The sequence below is a fragment of the Procambarus clarkii genome, chromosome 77 (assembly GCF_040958095.1).
Source record: "Procambarus clarkii isolate CNS0578487 chromosome 77, FALCON_Pclarkii_2.0, whole genome shotgun sequence".
NCBI classification, from domain to species: Eukaryota; Metazoa; Arthropoda; class Malacostraca; order Decapoda; family Cambaridae; genus Procambarus; species Procambarus clarkii.
In genome coordinates this window covers 6771512-6784252 of record NC_091226.1, presented here as the reverse complement: position 1 = coordinate 6784252, position 12741 = coordinate 6771512, and the positions used below count along the sequence as shown (strand labels likewise).

Here is a 12741-nt window from a genome sequence, read left to right as displayed (position 1 = left end):
TTAAGTAAGATCACGTTAGTTAAGATTGTTGAGACATTTAAGGAAGAGACAGGGAAAGGAAGAAAGGGAAAGGGAAAAGGAAGAGGTTACTGTGAAAGGGAAGAATCAACAGCAAAAAAGCCAGGACTAAGGTTCAGGTTGGGTAGGTTGTGTATCAGAGCCCAGTCGACAAGACGGCGTCTGTGTAGAGTAGAGGCAGGAATTTTTTTTAGAAGACCAATCAATAGGATGATTATAATCCCTCACATGACAAAAGAGAGCATTGTTGGTGTCTGCAGACTTAACACTTCTTTTGTGTTCCTTAAGTCTGGCATTAAGTGTACGGCCAGTTTCCCCTTAGTATTGGAGAGTACAAGATGAACAGGAATTAGAGTAGACACCAGCAGCTTTAGAAACAGGAGGAGCAGTGTAAACCAGATTACTACGAAAAGTGTTAGTTTGTCGAAAGGAGAGCGTTATGTCAAGAGGATGAAGGGTATTAGTGAGAGTTTTGGGTTCAGATATGAAGGGAAGGTAGAGCACAGTGGTACTTGTGTTGGAAACAGGTCTGCAATGAAAGAATTAAATAGAAATAGCCTGTTGATAGTTTTGCTTACCATAGCTGACCGATAATTGATTGGCGCCGCCCAACCTTTGTTGGCGATTCGTATCCCGACCTTCAGCTGACATCCTACAGCTACCTTTGTAGGTAACTGCGCCTGCACGCCCATGAAATTGTATCCCATTGATGACCGAATCTGCCGATAACGAACATTAACTAAATATGTTCAGATCATAGCCCCTACATAAATCATCTCATAATAAAAATCAGAAACACAAATGGTTATCACTGGGTTACACTGCTCAGTATCAACTATAGGGGAGCATAATAAATAAACCCTAGATTTATGATCCTACCGATGTTGTTGTTTAAAATTCAGCTAATGGGCTATGGTGAGCCCTTAGTGGACTTGTCCCCTGTAGTGGACTTCATCATACAAGTACTATCAGTCTTAAGTCAATACGATGAGGATCTCTCAAGGCAATACTAGCATATAGTAGGTTGCTAATTAGTAGAGAGTGCTTTTCCTAATTTAAAACTGTAAACATCGTTAGGTTGCACTATTTTAGGTTAGGTGGTGTCGAATTTAATTTGGTAGATACTGAAATCAGGTAACGATCTATTATGTGTACAATATTACTAGTACCTTTTCTTTTTTGTTATAGGGATAAGAAAGCTAAGTTTGCACCAATACTTCAAACTATCATACCTTCCTTATAGCAAGCATGTAAATGGGTAAGCCCCATTTGAAATAGACAAATTAACCTTCAGACTTCACAGCAAAACAACGATATACAATCTTATACACTTCACAATATAAACTTGGACTCTGAACTAAATAATACACATAGTATACAATAATTAATCGACATCTTCCTCGCCATAACACTAAGTTCTCTACAACATACACTGTCCTCTCCTCACCAAGCAAGTAACTGTCAAAAGATTAAACAGCCTTTGACTCAGAAACAGCATACTTATGGATAATATATTCAACAAATATGTCCAACACAATAACCAAAACAAAACAAATAAACTATATCTCTAAGTTCGGAGCCGGTCGGCCGAGCGGACAGCATGCTGGACTGGTGATCATGTGGTCCTGGGTTCGATCCCAGGCGCCGGTGAGAAACATTGTGCAGAGTATCTTTCCCCCTATGCCCCTGTTACCTAGCAGTAAAATAGGTACCTAGGTGTTAGTCAGCTGTCACAGGTGCTTCTTGGGGGTGGAGGCCTGGTTGTAACACGGGTTTTGGGTCCTCTCTCTACTTCTCTTCCTTCTACTCCCTCTACCCGTATTCTTACTTTTTATTCTCTACCAAGGGACTCCAAAACTTTTACCAAAGCCAACTCCACGCCACGTGGTCCTAAGACGATTGACCGACTTAGGATTCTACACCCAGTATGACGTGACCTAGGCTCTGAGCAAAACCCTAGAGTCGCCTCTACGCTGCCACCACCAGACCAGTAACACAGAGCAATGATCGAGGTCTGGATCGATCACGCTAATTAATCAACCTTGGGGCTTGATCCCCACTAGTAGTTTATAATCTCGGAACTTGAGTGTGGAATAAATTACACGGGAATGATTCGATGTTAGAATCGGCGCCCAATCCAACTCTGCCTCGTGTGGACCACGTGACCAGGACAAGTATACACATAACCAAATGGAAACAATAAAAATGCAATTTACTAACAAATTTAATTTATTAAAAGAAAACTAAAACAAAATCTAAATATGTTCACTCCCTATCACTTTAACACTCCCTACTTGACCTGAGTGGCAAATGAGAAGACTATCCCTATAATTAACAATAGCAACTATACCTTGGGCGACCACAGCTCTAGATGTTGGGCTGGTCTTGGGGAGAGGTAAGATGGTTGGCCTCTTATCCCAGCTGCTCCCGTTTCCACACTGATCTGTCCTCGTCTGGCCTAGCCCAGACTAGAACATTGTATCCTTCCGCCTAGTCAAAGTTTTACCAAGTTACTAGCCAGGTTTAAGTTATAACAATTAACCTCTGTTGTACTTAATTGATCCAGACTGGTTGAATTATTTTACTGAATTAAATTACAAACATCTAACGGCAGAGCTGTTCCCGATCACAAAAATGGTTATTAAAACTTTGAGAAATAGTAGACCTGTCAACCCCTGATGACCTATGACCGCCGGTCACTCCGCCTCACAAGTTAGATCTGATTCGTGACGTCACTGATGGTGACTTAAACTCAATAATTAGAATACTCTTGATATTGTATCCAGTACTATTATACAATACAATTTTAATGCAAAATGAATAAAGGCTAATTTTCTCTAAATTACTGAATACTATAGGATGGTTCATTATACGCAGCTATGAACAAAGCGTCGGTTATTTCCACCGCGAATTCCCCTGGGGGTCAGGTCACCATGCGGGCTCAGCTTCCCATTCTCTTTTGTCGATAAACCACTCTGGATAATTCTTACAACAGCCTAGTTTGTTACAACCCCCCCGCACAAGCACTTAGTAAACCTTGTTAATTTGTTAAAATTCACGAGGTTTAGTATCCAAACCCACAATTCAACTCATGCCACAAACAAAAGCTAACCTAACTAATAAAATTTGACAAATAATAGTCCAACATCATAATAAACATGTTCATATTTTTCTCAGCTGTCAACTGACAGCAATCCTCTAACATCAAGAAACATACATCCTATCCTTACTGACATAGCTAAATAACATGTCCCTACTCTACCATCAAAGACTAGCTATTAAACTCTCTTGGCTCTTCACTAGCCAAGTCCATGTGTCCTCTAGAGCCGGCCACTCCGTGCTCAAACAAACATTAAAGTTATATCATCAGACTGAACTTTCAGTCATCCGGGAGCGTACTACGGAACTATCAGGTACTCATCCGTGTACTAACCACTCCCCATCAATGTCAACCTTGACATGTTAAGGAACACACCTAACGTTTATTACATGTATCTAAAAATATAAAAAAAAATTCCTATACTATATCACAGGTTTCAGCTGACTGTACAGCCAAGTGTTCTCACTCACTAGAAGTGTCAATGTTTATATTGGTCCGCCTCTCCTGTGCTCAAACATTCTGCAAAAAATAGCACAACATAATTTTCCATAACCGTTTGTGCTGGGCTGAGACAATTACACAGCGGCTTCGATTTTGATTACTGACCAATTTATAGAGTAAAATTCATATATTATACCAGAATTATTATTTTAAATCTGTTTTTCAACATTTAAAAAATATTGTGATTCTAACTCTGTTTTTCAACATTTAAACAAAAGTGTCCAGATGTTCTTTACACAGATGTTCAGAGCCAACTTTGTTGTTTGTATCAATTGTTCATATTGAGTAATCGAGAAAAAAAAATCGATGCTGCTGGATGCTGAATGTAGTCGCTGACGATGACAGTGTCGATCTTGCTTCTTCTCATGTGTAGACATCAATACCTGGTCCTCTTGTACTCCCATCCGGTACTCCTGAATGACGACAGAGTGTAGTAGAGCTGAGTGCCAAGTGACAGCTGTAGAATACTGTTACTTCGGCCATTAATCTTGCTCTCGACAGTCCACACGCCTTCATATCAATCACAGTTCACACGGCAGTCTTGATGTTAAACTTGACGTCGCAGATGACCACAGCAGAGCAGGACTGGATGTACCAACGGTGTCTCTTAGCAGGAGTGGTGTCAGAAGGTCGTAGAGGCGGGTTGCTTGTTTGCAGAACAGGTGAATCTCGTCTTCCATCATTGCTCACGTCATCTCAGGCGTTTCTTGATGTCACCAGGTTACTAGGCCGTAAACACCAACTGTGTATACCCTCGTACCGCCGACTTTAGGCCAAAGGAGACAATTTTGCGACCTTCTATTGGCGAGTCCCGGTACTCTGTAGGGAAACCGTGCCTTCCACCTGTGACCGCCTTACTTCCGCTTTCTTGTTACTTCAGATGACGTAATCATTAATCTTCCGGCGAAATTCTTGAGTACTGCTACGTGCTTTCCATTTCTTGACCTCTCCTCCAACACTGCTGGAATGGCTGCAGTCTTGATGACGCAGCAGGTGGGTAGTGGTGATCTCGAGACAGCTACCCCGGCGTTGTATGGCACCTCCGGTGACTGCTATAATGTGGACAGCTCGCTGGCCCTGACAACCTCGTTAGTGACGTGAGGCGTCGGCCGGGTGACTCTTGGACAGTCACTCATCCCCAAAGTAACTGATGTATGGGTTACTGGGTCTGGTGGGGGGAGGGCTTTGTGTAACGTGCCTCCCCCCTCGGTCTTTACAGACAAGGGTTCACGTGTGGCTGGAACAACTGGGTCGGTGTACCAATCAGACCTGGGAACAGACAGACACAACACAGCGGAAGCATAGATATACTCTGGGTTTGGTGGAGGTGGAACCCCAGAGCACGGTAAAAGTTGCTACCTGAGTCAAGTATAGACATAGTACATCTCATTGCCTTTACAGGAAAATCTAATGAATACTAAATTATACTAACCAAGGAAGTTACTTTACTGTATAGCGCGAGATCTCGTCACCATAGGGTGGCGAGACTGCACCTGACTACTGATGAGCGATGACAGAGGGGTCATCCTCATCTTCTGACTCGTCGGTGAAGCCATGAGTCAGCACTGCCGAGTCAGGAACTAGACCCGCTGAAGGCAGTTCTAATTCCTCTCTAGCATGATATTGTTTCAATTTATTTACATGAATTGTCCTTTCCACCTGGTCCTCGAACAGAGAGTGGTTTATTTCCACCGCGAATTCCCCTGGGGGTCAGGTCACCATGCGGGCTCAGCTTCCCATTCTCTTTTGTCGATAAACCACTCTGGATAATTCTTACAACAGCCTAGTTTGTTACATGGTCGAGGACCGGGCTGCGGGGACACTAAAAAGCCCCGAAATCATCTCAAGATAACCTCAAGATAAGGTGAGGTGAAAACCCAAAAATAAGAACAAAAATATGTCAAACACAAAAAATTACATCTGAAAGGTTAGGTTAATGGTCAAAGAATAAGAACAAATTATATCAAAGAAAATAAATACACTAAGACCAGAAAGAGGTTAGGTTAAAGGGTGGAGAATAAGAACAATTATATCAAACATAATAAATACAACTTATGAGAGACTTCATGAACTTTAAGTAAAAAAAATGTACAAATAGCTTACTCACATCTCTAACAACTATTCCTTGAACTGAACAAATGCCTATATATAACAAATACCTTGAAAATGCATGAAACACCTATCTTTAACAAAACCTCATGAAATGCACGAAATACCCCATCTTTAACAAATAACTATTGATAACGCTTAAATACCCTATCCTTTCAAGGGGATTGTCATAGCCAGGTTCAAGGTTTCAAGGGGTTGTCATAGCCAGGGGGTGGTAATGGGGGACGAGCTCCCATGACCTATAAAATGCTCCTATACGGCATGCGTCTCAAATAGCCTCTGACAACCAAGTCCAACTCCTGGCCTGCACGGGTGGCTTAGTCTAAGTCCGGCGGAACTGCTTTTACCGACAGGAGAAGGGGCGAGGGCGTGCCTCTGGCGCCTTAAAACCAGCTGCTCCGGGTAGATGGGACTCGATAGCCTGGGAAGGCAGCCCATCTAGGGGAAGGAAAACCCTTATTTTAAACCTCCGCTGCCTTGCGGCCATACCCTTGTTTTGGGAAGGCTTCAGGAGTCAACCTCGAGGAAAAATCCGGAGTTGGAGCCCCTAAGGCAGTTCGTTGTTGACGTCGACCTCGTTCTGGCAGCTCCTGCGACGTTGCTGGAACCATGCGTATTGGCATTTGCCTCTCTATTGGATAATTTCAGCAACGTGGAGAGGGGGGACCTGCTGCATGGGTAACAGCTTCTCCTCCATATCTACCTACCCAGGCTTTGCGCCCTGGAGAGGACACTCCAGCTTCGCCTCACAGCGTCGAACCAACACGGGAAGCGACAGTCTACCGGTTTTAAGTCTTCTGCTCGATTGGCGAAGAGTGTGACGCCAGGGGTTGCTTCCGACGGTGGGAGGGGTCATCGCGCCCCACTGGGCAGCTACCGCCCGCCTCAAGCTGGGCAAACCCCAGCCAATAAGGTGTTGCCTCGCCACGGTCCGTTAACCTCACTGGGTGCGTGGGGTTTAGGGTGAAAACTGACAAGCGGCCCGACAACTTTGCACCAAGCAATACCAAACCAAAGAAGAAAATATCAACTGCCCTAAAGCTGGGCACATGGAACGTCAGGACACTGACACCAGGTTTCTCTGACGACCTGCAAGAAATCAATGACGCCCGAAAAACAGCAATCATCGATAGGGAGCTGAGCAAGCTGCAGATGGATATTGTTGCTCTCCAAGAGACCAGGCTCCCAGGATCAGGATCTGTGAGAGAGAGGACCTTCTCTTTCTTCTGGCAAGGAAAACCTCCAGATGAGACCAGAGAACATGGTGTGGGATTTGCCGTCAGGAATGCACTGTTGGGACACATTATGCCACCGATGGGGGAAACCGAACGAATTCTGTCTCTGCAACTGTACTCCCAAACAGGACCAGTCAATGTAATTAGTGCATATGCACCAACCCTGACTTCTCCAGCAGAGGCAAAGGAAAAATTCTACGATGACCTCAACAGAGTCATAGCGAGAATCCCTGTAAAGGAGCCACTGTTCATCCTCGGCGACTTCAACGCCAGAGTGGGTGCCGAGCACAACATTTGGCCCACTTGCCTGGGTCAATTCGGCATAGGAAGGATGAATGAGAACGGGCAACGTCTGCTAGAACTCTGCTGCCTTCATGGTCTTTGTGTCACCAACACGTTCTTCGGCACAAAGCCTCAACACCGAGTATCTTGGAGACACCCCAGATCCAAGCACTGGCACCAGCTTGACCTGATTCTTACCAGGCGTGCAAGTCTACCCAGCGTCAAGATTACGCGTAGCTACCAGAGTGCTGTCTGTGACACCGACCACTCCCTGGTATGTAGCAGGGTCAAGATGCAACCAAAGAAGATTCATCACTCGAAAAAGGCGGGCAGACCTCGCATCGACACCACCAAGACCCGCAACCAGGACAAGGTGGAAGATTTTGCACACATGCTCGAGGAAGCTCTTCCTGGCCCAGCTGGGGTCACTGCCTGTAAAAGATGGGAGCACTTCAGAGACGCTGTGTTCAACGCTGCCATTTCCACCTTTGGCAAGAAGACCAGCAGGTCGGCAGACTGGTTCGAGGCTCACTCGGAAGAGATGACACCTGTAATCGAAGAGAAGAGAAACGCCTTGGCAGCCTACAAAGCCTGCCCAAGTCGGCGCAACTTACAGATCCTTCGGGCCGTCCGCTGCAAAGTGCAGCAGAGCGCCAGGCGATGTGCCAACAACTATTGGCTCCAGCTCTGCTCCCAGATACAGACTGCAGCGGATACAGGCAATGTAAGGGGAATGTATGACGGCATCAAGCAGGCCCTTGGCCCAATCCAGAGGAAGACCGCTCCTCTGAAATCTGCCACTGGCGAGGTGATTCAGGACCAGACACTGCAGCTGAAGCGCTGGGTCGAGCACTACTCTGAGCTATACGCCAGGGACAATGTGGTCACCGAAGATGCCCTGAGCGCCATTGAGTGTCTGCCTGTGTTAATGGAGCTCGACAGTGAACCGACCCTGGAAGAACTCAGCGATGCCCTAGACTCCCTTGCTTCTGGTAAAGCTCCTGGCAAAGATGGCATTCCTGCTGAGACCTTGAAGTGCTGCAGAGGTAGCCTGCTCATGGAGCTGCACGAAATTCTCTGCCTCTGCTGGGAAGAAGGAGAGGTGCCACAGGACATGAGGGATGCCAACATCGTCACACTGTATAAGAATAAAGGTGACAGGGGCGACTGCAACAACTACCGTGGAATCTCCCTCCTCAGTATTGTCGGAAAGCTGTTTGCTCGAGTCGCATTGAAGAGGCTCCAAGTACTTGCAGAGAGAGTTTATCCAGAATCACAATGTGGATTCAGAGCTGGCAGGTCCACCATCGACATGGTCTTTTCCCTCAGACAACTGCAGGAGAAATGCAGGGAACAGAAGCAGCCACTCTTTGTAGCCTTCATAGACCTGACGAAGGCCTTCGACCTCGTCAGCAGGGATGGCCTGTTCAAGATCCTCCCCAAGATCGGATGCCCACCCAGGCTCCTCAGCATCATCAGATCTTTCCATGAGAACATGAGGGGCACCGTGGTCTTTGATGGCCTAACATCAGGCGCCTTTGACATCCGAAGTGGAGTAAAGCAGGGCTGCGTACTGGCTCCAACCCTATTCGGGATTTTCTTCGCAGTTATGCTGCGGCACGCCTTCGGATCTGTCACGGAAGGCATTTACCTCCGGACCAGGTCGGATGGGAAGCTCTTTAACCTCGCCAGGCTGAGAGCCAAGACAAAGGTTCGGCTGAGGTGTCTGCGCGACTTCCTCTTTGCCGACGACGCAGCAGTCACTGCCCACTCAGCTGAAGACCTCCAACGGCTCATAACCCGCTTCAGCGAGGCCTCTCAGGCTTTCGGACTCACCATCAGTCTGAAGAAAACACAAGTCATGGGACAAGGAGTGGACTCCCCACCTGACATCGGCATCTCTGATTCCAAACTGGAAGTTGTTCACGACTTCGTGTACCTGGGCTCCACAATCTCTGACTCCCTCTCTCTTGATACGGAGCTAAACAAACGCATCGGTAAGGCATCTACTACCATGTCCAAACTGACAAAGAGAGTGTGGGCCAATAATAGGCTAACTGAGTATACTAAGATTCAGGTTTACAGATCCTGTGTCCTGAGCACTCTCCTTTATGGCAGTGAGTCTTGGACACTCCGCGCCCGTCAGGAAAGACGGCTGAATGCCTACCACATGCGCTGCCTTAGACACATCTTGGACATCACCTGGCAGGACAAGGTGACAAACAACAACGTCTTGGGGAGAGCAAGAATCACCAGCATGTACACAATGCTGAAACAGAGACGAATGCGCTGGCTCGGGCACGTTGTGCGAATGGGCGACGGCAGGATCCCCAAGGATCTCCTGTATGGAGAGCTGAGGCAGGGAAAGCGTCCAGTAGGCAAGCCCCAGCTACGGTACAAAGACGTATGCAAAAGGGACCTGAAAGCCATGGACGTCGATCTCGCTATATGGGAGACACTGGCTGCAGACCGTTCAGCCTGGAGGCAGTCTGTTCAACGAGGTCTCTCCAAGTTCGAGGAGTCACTTGCCAAGGAATCGGAGGCAAAGAGACAGAGAAGGAAAGCCGGTAACCAGGAAGACAGACCAGAATCGGACTTCGTTTGTGCTCGGTGTGGGATGGACTGCCACTCTCGGATTGGCCTCATCAGTCACACCAGACGCTGCACCAGGATTGACAACTAGGGCGCAACTCCATAGTCTCCCGAGACTGAAGGATGCCTACTACTATACCCTATCCTTAATAAAGACCCCTTGAAATGACCAAACACCTGTCTTTAACAAAATCCTTTGAAAGACTTACACATATCTTTAATAAACACACATTTGAAATGCTTAAATACCCAATCTTTAACAAATATCCCATAAAATGACAAAACATCCCATCTTTAATACAAGCCTCTTGAGAACGAACCAATCCCTATATATAACAAAAAATCCTATGAAATTAAACAAATGTATTTGAAACACAGATTGATAAACTTAAATGTCCTGAAGAAAAACATCCATACATACATATGATAAGATGTTTAATGTATTAAGAATATATGTAAAGACTAGATGTGGTAAAAATAGACATTCCTATATATTATATGGAAAGTATGAGGAAATATAAATAAGTAAAGGTTAGGTGGGGTGTGTTAGGTTTGGGTCAGGATTGGTTGGGGAAGGTTAAGGTATTTTACTCTGTAAGAGAGGAATGCTTAAACAACACTTTACCAAGAATAAAAGTAATAAGAATCAGCTAAGATAAGATAAATTAGTTGGATATGCGTTTTATATAACGTTCTGAAACTAGTAATGTGTAAGACTTTCTCAAAGTGACTAAGTGTTTGAGAGAGTTGTGCTAGACTGTCTAAGAGTGCATATGGTTTGTGTTAGTACATAAATGTATTTACTTGTTTTGACTAAGTTTATGAATTTAGTGCAAGTTTGAGAACGAGAGTATGTTAATGAACAAACAGTAAGTGTGCATGTGCCAGTCTGTGTTTGTTTGTGTAAGTGAATGAACTAAGTATTCGTTTAAGTTTTGCATATGTGTGCAAGTTTGTATAAGTTTGTGAGTGTAATTGAAATGTAAATGAGTGTTGTTTGGGTAAATAAATGAAGAGTTGATGTTTCAGAGAGAATAAGATGATGCTTTAAATAAGTTATGTTAGGTGAGTTATGTAAGTCAGTTATTTTGGCAAGTTGTCTAAGTTAGGATATGTCAGGACAGATAAGGTATATTAGGTAAGTTAGGTTAAGTAAATTACATCAGGTAAGTTTGGCTAGGTAAGGGGGGATAGGTAAGTTACGTTGTATAAGTTATGTTATGTTTGATCATGAGAAGGTAAGGTACATTAGGTAGGCTAGGTTATGTAAGTTATATTAGGTAGGAGAGGTTAGGTAAGTTATGATAAGTTAGGTCAGGTCAGGATGGGTGTTACATGAGGTAAATTAGGTTACGTAAGCGGCATTAGGATAGGCTAATACAGATAAATCAAAATAGGTAAGTTACATTATTAAGTTATGTAATTTAGATCAAGTTAGGATGGGTAAGTTATGTCAGGTACGATAGCTTGTGTAAGTTCTATCAGGTAGGTGAGGATATGTAATTTGGAATATGTTAGTTACATTAGGATAGGTTAGCTCAGGTAACTCAGGATAGGTAGGATAATAAATTGTTGATCAGAGATTAGTTCAAGTTAAAGCGGATAAGCGAATACAGTTTTTAACAGAATAATTAATAAACGGTTTTTGTTAAGTAAAAGGTAAATTAGTTACTTAATTAGTAATGTTTTGTGAGAGAGTTATTATTATCACAGATAATAATAACTGGGTGTTCTAGCGAGTGAGCTAGTGGGGCGCTTGAAGACGTCACCAGCTAGTGTGAGGGCTACTGGTGTGCTGAAGACCTCTTTAGAGTGTATATAGTGTCCGTCAGCTTTGAAGATAGCTCGCGAGAGGGCTAGTGATGCGCTGGATGGCCTCTTTAGAAGATTGTATATGATGGTATTTGTAGATAATAGGAATGATTAATTTTAGGTGTAATTACATTTATTTCCCTAAACATTACACTACATATTGTTACGGTGCCCTCTCCTATTTCTTTCGTTTGGCGGCTTAAAGAGTCATATCAGCTCTCCCTACTGATTCTCTGAGGTTCAGGGAGTCTAATGATATATGTGGCGACCAGACCGACTGCCAGTAAAGGGAAGGATGTTACATTATAAGTTGTAAATAAAGGGAAATTGGCGTCCTGTTATAAAATGAAAGAGTATCCCCTAATGCAGATATGACCTTTTGGAAGGGACACTAGCCGATCGCGGATTGGCCGACGTAGGTTGCGGGCGACAAATCAGGGCCCGCCATGACGTCACCGAGTGCCCCGGGCGGCGCCAACGTCAGAAGTGACCCGACCTTGGAAGCAACAGGACGCACCTCGGTCTGCTCTCCAGGATTAGAGGCTCTACAAGCCTTTCTTAGTGGATTAGTGCTGGCTATTGCAGCCCATCGGATATATTGGAGACCCCGCGCTTCTGGGAAGCAAAAGGATACAAGTTTATTGAGCGAAAGAGGGCCAAACTTGGAAAATATTCGGCGACGACGCAGGGCGGCGACGCTGGACGTTGAGGGTCAGATAAGGTGTGGCGGGCAAGCCTAGCTGTGACCGGGTCACATCCACTGAGGGTCTTGGAAGGACGACACCGTGCCTAGGATAAGGAGCAACGCCTTGTGGAAGGGGCGATTGTGGGAAAAATAGTGATTAGCTCAGCGCCCATCGATGAACCAGGATTGGGGCAGCTGAATCTCAGGGATTGGAACGGCGACGACGCGAAGGCTCCACGACACCTGAGGACCTGTGGAACGTCCTGGATCGTCAAGGATCGACCCAAGGAAGCGTGGGAACCTCACACCATCGAGGGACAGGCGTCGTGAGCTAGGAATGTAAGGTAGATCATTTTCCCTCCCATTACCCCTTGTGTGAGTAGGCTAGTTAGGCCACATTATTTACT

General features: G+C 45.1%; 1 pseudogene; it reads right to left on the bottom strand.

The window, feature by feature from the left end:
* Positions 1-455: 455 nt before the first annotated feature.
* The window catches only part of LOC138357297 (uncharacterized), a 130356-nt pseudogene continuing 118070 nt past the window's right edge, over positions 456-12741 (bottom strand).